Source organism: Mycteria americana, chromosome 1 (genome assembly GCF_035582795.1).
Source record: "Mycteria americana isolate JAX WOST 10 ecotype Jacksonville Zoo and Gardens chromosome 1, USCA_MyAme_1.0, whole genome shotgun sequence".
Classification (NCBI taxonomy): Eukaryota; Metazoa; Chordata; class Aves; order Ciconiiformes; family Ciconiidae; genus Mycteria; species Mycteria americana.
Genome location: NC_134365.1, coordinates 151,595,628 through 151,605,075, shown reverse-complemented (window position 1 = coordinate 151,605,075; position 9,448 = coordinate 151,595,628).

The window sequence follows — 9,448 nt, the reverse complement described above, 5'->3', positions numbered from 1 at the left end:
TACGCAGCCTGAACCTGCTAATTGAGTATGAGCAAGTGTATGCAGCTTGGCTGGCTCATGTCCCAGACCCTCCCCGCACCACTAGCAAAGTGTCTCGGGGTCTTCTGCTGGACACTTGGTGCAACCATGTAGGTTAAAGTAGCATCACCTCTGTAACCTAAGCGTGGGGAACAACTTGCAGAGCACACGCTCACTGCGTGATACCAGATTTGAGCCCTGATTTGCAAGGGCTGTGCTGGGTCTGGAAGGAGGCTTTCTTCTCCTCGGCTGCATTTCTAAATGAATTTTTATCTGACACGCAAGTACCACCCACATTTGCCAGCTGACGCCCTGCGTCAGGCTCTGCTCCTGCTTTTGTAAATTCCATGAAGACCCCGGGGACAGACGAAGTGCAACAGTAAATAGATCTGGGGGCTTGTTTTTGGTTTTGGGGGTTGGTTTTTTTTTTTGCTACTCCTTCTCTATGCCAGCAGAGTTTAGAAAGATCAGTGCAAATGATACAAACTTGTATAACGCTTGACATTGATTTCAGCAACATCTGAGCTCTCTACGAAAGAAGTTTGCAGTTTAATTAGAATGGCTTACATCCAGCAACTGTGTTCAGAATAAACAAAAATTAGAGCATAGGGATGATTTTTTTGCTAACGGTACCTCAAACAAGGAGAGGGGAGAATTTAATTACACCTGCACAGTCCGAGTTTGTTTTAGAAGCACACTGCCAGGGCAGATGCTTTTAGTTGAAGGCCAAGGGGAGACACCACAGGCTAAGTTAGATGGGGTGCATGTTGTCCAACGTGCTAGTGGGAAAAGAGAGGGACTGATATTAGGCATCTGTCCAGAACTCTTCTTTTTGTGGTCCCAACTCTGCATAAAGTACAGGAAAGGATATGTGAAGCCTGATTGTCTTCACAGATGATTTCCTATCTTTTGAACTCCTCTTCTTGCTGAAAGTATCATGGGTAAATCACATTAGCTTTGATCTGAGCCTTTCCCAGCACCCCATAAAACACAGCTTTGCACACCAGGGCACGAACAACACCAATAAAAGGGGTGCACTTAAGGGCAGGATTTTATGGATCCATCTGCCAAGCTTCACAAGAGGAGAAACACATCATGAATTTAAGCAGATGCCATGTCTCGCCAAACTGTTCATTGCCAGCAAAACATCAAGCCATCCCCATGACTGCCTGACCTGGTTTCTACACTTTGGAGCTGAATCTGCAGAAATCACTGAGGCCCTGACTCTAAGGGAGGACTTCAGGGAATGGAGCATGGCAGGAGATGATGCTGAGAGCACTGAAGTCCTTTCCCTGTTCACCCTTGACCAGTCATGGTCCTCACCTTCAGAGTTATCTGAATTCCTCCCAGGATGAAGGAGAGGGAAAGATGTACACCAGATTTATAATCACATTCAGCCTTCCTGACCTCTGAGAATGGCAGAGCGGAAGAGCAGGCATTGCCACTGCTTAAAACTGGTAAATGGCATGCAGAAAACATAAGGGCTCTGCTCAAGGACATGGCTAAGTAAATGTGACCCCACATTCATAGCATTATGAAGTTATTTTAGTTGGAAGGGACATTTCGAGGTCATCTGGTCTGACCACCTTCTCAAGACTGGGCTAGCTTTGACATTAGTAAATCAGACCCACTGCAGTGAGGAGGTTCAATCAGTCATGAAGGAGAACATGCTTTTTAGAGCCCTGGCAACACCCTCTGACACCCTCAGTCCCCTGGAACAGACAGAAGTTGCCTAAGTCCCTGATGAGGAATCGGGGAGGGACAAGTGGCCCATGCAGTCTTCAAGCTGCCGTGTAGCACTCATCAAGCCTTACCTTTTGGCTGGGACAAAACTCTAAGAACTGGGCCCACCCCAGTTTTCCCAGAAAGTGAGGCAATCCAAGCCAAGCCCAATGTTCATGTCACCAGTGTCCAGAGCATGCCTAAGAGAAGCTTTCTGTGAGACGCTGAGTTCCCCTCTGCCTCTTCGCATAGGCTGTGCTTACTGTCACAGAAGACACACCACGCAGGAGTACTCTGGGGTCAAAACACAAGACGAAATGTCTCCATATGAATGTGTCCTTCCCACTGTCTCCCACTCCTGGTTTTCCTCTCTTCCCTTGTTGCTCTTGCTGATGTGGAGACTCTGGGTATTGCTTGGGAGAGGTGATCATTTAACCTCCATCTCCCCAGGCCTCCAAATACCTTCTCAGCTGCAAACACAAGGGCAGAGCACGGGCGAGCGCTCGCCAGAAGGGCCCATGCCCTGGGAGAGATCTACTATTTGCACAGACAAAAGCTCCTCCTGCACACCTAGGTGCCAGCAAAACCTGACCACCCAAATGTTTGTGCAAAGGGAATAAAAGGAGCAGGAACGTGATCAGATGGAATCGCTAGCCAGCTTTAGCAAACATGGGCTCTAATTAATTTTTTCCTCCCATTGTTTACCCAGCTTTGTATGTAACTGAGAGCTGAACTGGGCTTATCAGTAATTACCAACAGTTCTTGAAACTTTACACGTTATTGTGCTGTGTTACTACACAGGGTAGTGATCCATGAAGACGGGTGTCTCTTCATTCATTGCTAAGCAATGCTTTAAAAAATCGGAAAACTCCTCCGAGCTGCCATTAGGGTTGGCTGCGATGCAGGGGAGAAAAGGGGGAAGCAGAGGGCGGCAGCACATCTGTTTCAGATCTAATTATGAAAGTTTCCCGGACATAGCGGCGTGCTACCTCGGCAGCAGTGTCAGAGGATGCTCTGCCTGCAGCCAGGCTCCTTTCCCAGCCCTGGAACTGCATTTTCCCATTCCATAGTGACACCTGCTGGGAGCAACTGAGCGGAGACTCCCCCGCTGCTCCGCTTGGCAAGGGGCTGCGGAGTGCAAAATGAAGGGTCTACGGCAATCAAGCAGATTGATTCTCCTCCTTTCCTTGCAGATTGAGCCGGGCTCTTATCAGAGGGAAAACGGATCTCTGCGGCGTGATTAATGCTCAGAAACGCCCCACGCGAGCAGCCCCTCAGAAGCGGCACAGGAGCATCAGCCGGAGGCCTGCGGGAGAAAGGAGCGAAGGAGATCAAAGGGTCGTTTGGATGCGGAGGGCCAAATTTAGCCCACGTGGCAAGGAGGTGAAAGCGGGGGTGAATTTGTCCCCTTTGCAGAAGCTGAAAGGTCACTTGAGAGGAAAGGTCATGTTACACTTGCTGTTTGCTGACGCTCTTTCTGTAAATACTGGCCACCGTAGGAAGACAGGATCCTGGGCCAGTACCTTTGGTCCGATTCGGTATGGGCATTCTTACAGCAGCTCGAACTGTGGCTTCTCTGTGCTTTCTATTCTGCTTTCCTCCTGAGGATTTCACTGCTCCTGCGCAGCATTTAGATCTCATCATGCCTAGCATGTGGGCTGCAATGCATGCGTGCAATAACCGGGAAAATAGAAAAATCTTGCCCTAACCCTGCACTTTCCCTGCCCCCACTCGAAGCTGAAGGGAAAAGACAACCCGGCAGGAAAAGTGCCAAAATGTTTTAGAAATAAACAACAGACACCAGAGTCATCATACTTTTTCCTAGGCAGGATAGTAATTTCTGTAATACATTTTTAACAGCGAGGAGTGATGGGAGGGAAGCCACTTCTAACGCAAAGAGAGGATTTGTCAGGTACGCAGTCTGTGTAACGTCATCCCTAGAAAATGTTATAAAAGTGGAGGGATTATGGAGAGACATTTCTAAAATTGGAGGCCTCCTTTTAAGGCTTTAGCCCTCTCACTCTTCCAGATCACTGGGAACGTTTTTCTCTGAGGAAGGGCAGGAGCCTCTCTCCAAACCTGTGACAGCTCTCTAAGCTACCTGTTACTTAAGAAACTTTGCTCTCCTTCTCACAGCTGCCTCTTCCAGTTTTTGCCAACTGCTGCTTCTCCTCATTTCAGCTCTTCAGTGATCCCCAACCATTTTAACCACAGCGGGGCAGTTTCCAAATGCTTCCAGGCTGTTTTCTTCCTCCCTTCAAGGCAGCAGCAGCTTCTGTGACCAAAAACCTTGTCTAATATGGAGGCTTCCTGCTGTTTTGGTTTTGGTTCCAGCCTTGGCTTAAAGGTGTTAGAAACGGGACCATTTGCCTGGCTGATGCACAGTGACAGCAGCAGTTACGAGCACGTCTGGAAATTCTTCACAGCAGTGGTTCGATAGGGTTAATTGTGCTGACCTCATTTAAAAAGCACTTTGAGATCTTATGAATGAATATAAGTGTTTAAAAAAAACCCATGTATTAGAGTTATTAATATGTATTACTCTCACGGCTAATTATTTAAGCAATAAATTATCGACGCACCCCTTTATAGCAAAAAGTAGAGCAGCACTGCGGGAACAGGAGTCTGGCAGGCTGGAAAGAGCTTTTAGCACAACATTTGGGGCTGTCCTGCCCCAGAAAACGGCCTTTGCTGTTATGAAGGTAACACAAGACTCCGTGCTTATTAGCCTCAAGTCTGTGAAGGCCGACAGACTTGAAGCCCCCGAAATAAACAGGGAGGCCGAGATACCTTTAAACGGATAAAACCTGAGCTAACAGCAAATGCTCCGCGGCGGGAGGAGAAAAGCCAGGCTCTCATTAGCACTAACAAGCCGCTTTCTCTGCAAGCAGCTCCCGGCTGAGCTCTTTTCGAGGTGAAATGAAGCCCCCCGGTGGCCGCCGGCCGCCTTGCAGCCCCCGCCCGCCCGCCCGCCTGCAGCCCGCACCGCACCGCACCGCACCGCACCGCACCGCGCCCGGGCTCCTCCCGGGCTCCTCCCGGGCTCCTCCCCGGCTCCTGCGCTTCGGCCCCGCTGCCCCACGGCTCCGCTGGAAACCCCGCGGTTTTGCCGCGGCCCGGCCTGTCCCTTGGCGCGGGGCTGACCTCGCCACAGCAACACACCCCTGGCCCCCGCACCAAAAAGTTCGTCGTCGTCTTCCCCCAGCCCGCTTTCGTGCGGGTAAACAGCGGCGGGCTGACAGATGATGTAGGCATCAGCTGACGGGATTTGCATCCTGCGTACGACATATGGGTTACGGCTCGCACGGGGGTGACGTGGATATTACCCGTGTTCCCTCTTAAGCTAAAGAGCAAATACAAACCTCGACAAACGCAACGCAGGTTGCAGTTCTTTCACAGAGAAGGTAGTTGGCGGACATCCTTGTCTCGTGCGGTGGGAGTTTGGTTTTGCCAACTGTTTGTCTTGCACTGGAAGAACAGGTACTTCAGAAGCTCACGTGCAAGCGTCCTTTTCCCACTTAAAGCCACTCCTTCGGCATTCTTCATCAGCGGAACCCGGGTGCACTGGAAAGCTGGCATGGGCCAAACGGTTTTGTTAAATTGCTCTCTCAGGGCCCTGTCTTTTTCTATTATTGAGCAGTTTTTAAACACTCTTGTATCTAAAGGTGTCCCTGTGTCTAGACATACAGGCGATAACTGAGCAGGCAGTGTGTTTGTGCTGGAATAAAGATCTGACCAAATAACCCCAGTGTATGACTGATCAAAGAGTTTCAGATACCAAGATGTAGGGCATTAGCTGGGGCTTCTACTGGGGCTTCTACTTTGGTCTCTCTAGTTCATGAATTTCCTCCCTCTCTGAGTGCAGAAGCTCCTTATTAAATTAAAGAGCCCACAGCTGATTCATGCAGAGTCTTCAAGGGATGTGCTCATTTTACTGGAGCAGCAGAGATATGGGCACAGATTACCAAGGGCAATCTGAAGGGTATTTCGTTGTCATTGGAATATGCATAGAATTTGTTGGGGTTCTTTTTCTGCAGAGAAAACATGTCAGACATACCTTTTTATAGCAGTTAATAATTGGAATATAATTACTTAATATTCCCATAGATCTGAATTATGAAGTAATGCTTCTTACTGCAGAAACGTTATACAAATATTTTCCTATTGGGTGCATCACGGGTTAGAGTTATAAGAGGGTGTCATGTACTAGAATCAGCTGCCACCATCCTGGCTTTGAGCATGTATGTCATTGCCTTGTGACACTGATTTCTACAGGACTGTTCATACAATAAGGTACTACTAGGTTCTCATTAGAACTAGAAAAACTAAGCTGATAGGAGTTGGCATTTTTTTGATCAGGTTAGAGCTTTTTTTTTGCGATAGTGACTAGAAGTAAGTACCTCCTGTGGATTGCATTCTCTGTAGAAACAGTTAGCAGGCTATCAGAAACGTCTTCCAAGGAAATACGAAGCTCTGCACAGCTTCTATACAATACTGTATCAATCCAGCTGAAGAGCCACAACCTACACATACCACGTTCTGTTCTGAGTCCCACCAGGCTCATTTCCTCAGACACAGCTAACATCTGGAAAACCCACAAATTAATGGTGTGTCATGCAACTGCAAGAACAAACCAAGCATTTGCCATAGGCAAAGCTGGAGCTACAGCGATGGGAACACCATACTGGCACACTGGGCCTTGTTTCTGTGGGTAAGGCAGAGAGCATAGGGCAGGTTATAGTTCCTCCTCTCTCTTTGACCGACTCTGTCTTGCACACCACAGCATAGTCACCATCAGCTGGCAGAGTCCAGTACTCAAGCCAACTTTTTAGAGCTAGTTGACATGTCCACAGTACATTGCTACACAGGCGTCTCTGGAAGATGCATTTTAAACTGTATCCTCCCACGTCTGGACCCCGGTACGGGTCCTGGAGCAGCTCACGTAGCTGTGCAGGCTCGTGTCGGCACCAGGCGTATGCAGGACTGTTGCGTGCATGGCAGCAGCACACCAGCGCCTCAAAGCATGAGGTGCTCTCAGGGAGCCTTGGCACTCCCCTCCCTAACGCCTGCTCCTCGGGGAAGGCTGAACGCGGTGCTCTTGTACCGGGTTATGTGATGTACATGCCAGAGAAACAAGTTACTTTATAACCTTAGCACTAGTCCTGGAACATGTAGGAATATGCTGTTCATATTGCTTTGACTAGCAAGCTGCTATTTAAGGTTCAGGGCAAAGCTTTACACCCTAAAAAGGCTTTGACGTAATTGCTGGGGGCGGGGGGACACGATGACGAACGATACAGACAGGACTTTAGAAAAAAGGAATAAAAGAAGGATTACGTACGAAACTTCAGTTTGCTAATCAATACCCACTGGAGCTTCTGGGTAAGCACTACCCCATATTTCCTGAGAGAGGTTAAATGCAAGCTGATCACCCCAGCTCCTCAATTTAATACATCTATCAGGGTTAACAATGACCTGGGTATGAGATCAGTCACTTTATTTCCTATGGAAAATTCTCCTATCCTCCATTAATAAAATAATTAAATTCCCTGCAGTGTAAAGTATTTATTGGTTAATTCTTCTTGGGAGTCGCTTGTCTTGACTATGTTCAATGTTTTGTAAAATTCAAGATTAGGCTCATTATATTAAGAACAGGATTCAAATCTATTTCAAATCTCATAATGGCATCCTCTCCTGCTACAAAATCTTGTCCTGGACTGAATATGGGAAGACAAAATTAGTCCTTTTCAAGAAACAACCATCAAAGATCAATGGCCATCAAAGCGCTTTACTTCAGGGAAAAAAGAAAGAGGCCAAATTTCAAGATAGCACAGACAGTCAGTGAGACTGGAGTGCTTGAAGCTGGTGAAATTTTTTTAAGTCATTCACAAATACTATATCTACCCTTGACAGGTCATTTCATTCTATTTAGCACTTTTTATTCTCTGTGGTTTATAAGCTCTTAAGCAAATGTAAGAGGTAGGAAAAGCTAACGCGTCTGATAATACACTATATCAGGCTGACAACCTAACTGAATTTCCCTTGTGGTGCTAGCAAAATGCTGTTCCAAAAAGTAATAATGCATACGAAAAAAAAAGGAGAAAAGGGGAAAAAAAAAGGATCATAGAGATCATGCCGTCACATTTAATTTCAGAGAACAAAACCTGAAGCTGATTTCTCTTTAGATCAGTTGTATACCAGTTGGAACACGGGTGCCTAGCACTGCGACAGGGTAATATGATCTGAGCTTTAAATAGCTGCCAAATAACCATGTGGTGGCTGGCAGCATTAAACGTGTTGCAATGAGAGTGATCTGTTTCAAAGTAAAGCCACATAACAGAGGATAAGTCAATCTGATGTGGTATAGAAAAGGAGGGGGGAATGTTTTTCATTATCTTTCTGGGTTTCTTTCTGTTTTAAACGTGTTTCCATCTTAAAGATGCATTAATTTAAGATCTTTTCCTTAAACTGTTTAAAACCTGAATCACGTGCAGGTCTTTTCAGAGAACATCTCCTTGGGCACCCGGGGCACAGGGTGGGGGGGAACGGTGTGCCAAATGTGAAGTACCACCGCCGAGACCATCCTCTTGCTGCAGCCCAGTTCAGAGTGGCTGTCTCCCAGCGTGAAAGGCACCGTCCGTCTGGAGGGGCTCCCCCTAGTTTGTACCGAACGCATCCTGGGCGGTTTTTAGGAACAGATATGGGACAGATCTGCGGCAAATAACATGGCGTGAGTTCTGCTCCAGGCCCTCCCCTTATCCTCATGGTAAAATGTAGAGCCTTGCAGCACGCCGTGAGGCCCCTCTGGGCCTTTGGCATGTAGGGAAAACCAGGTGCAGAGTTTGGAGATGTCCAACGTAGGAGATGCTGCCAGCCCTCCGCTCCTTCTTACCTTCATGTCAAGTGGCTCTCCTGATCCCTAATGTCAACGTGCCTCTTGGGTAGATGAGCCACACTGTGGACTGGAAAGATAGACCAGTTTAAACTGGAAATGTGAGTAAGAGACATGGCAGGAAAAGTGGCACTGTAAATACTTGTGATTCTTCATCCCTTCTGTCATTTTTGATTATAGATGACTGACTTCTGTTTTCAATTTCAGTATCTCCACCGACTTCAGCAGCACCAATCCAGATTTACGCTAAGTTAATACAGCAGAATTTCATGTGAACATACTTTATCTAGTCTTCATTGCCTGGAAATCACATTGCCGAAAGTACAGATAGGAACAGGAGAGCCACAGGAAAACCCAGCTGCTGCATCAGAAGGTAAATAGCTCATTTAAGAGGTACAATATGACTTCCTAAAAGATAATAAGCACAACATACTTTGCAGCCAGTTAGGCTTTTGCAAGAACGGGGACACAGCAGTACCGACACTACTTACGATCATCCTACTAGCAGTTTACTGGCACACTATAGAGTACAGACTCAGTTGCAGCAGCTAGGCACCCTGCAGAGAAATAGAGCAGGCTTTATTTTGCATTTCCTCCAAGGAGAACATTGCTTTACCTCACTAACATAAATGTCAATAAACAGCCACCTATTTCACAAAGGTCAGCCCCAGTGAAACTTCCAGCAGCCACCCCAGTGAGTAACAAGGATAAACCCGGGGCAAATCCTTTTCTGACTGTTTTTGTCCGCAGCTGCCTTTGCCACGTTGTGTCAGCACGTCCCCCAGGAACGCACAACAGCTGCACAGCGGGCTGGCA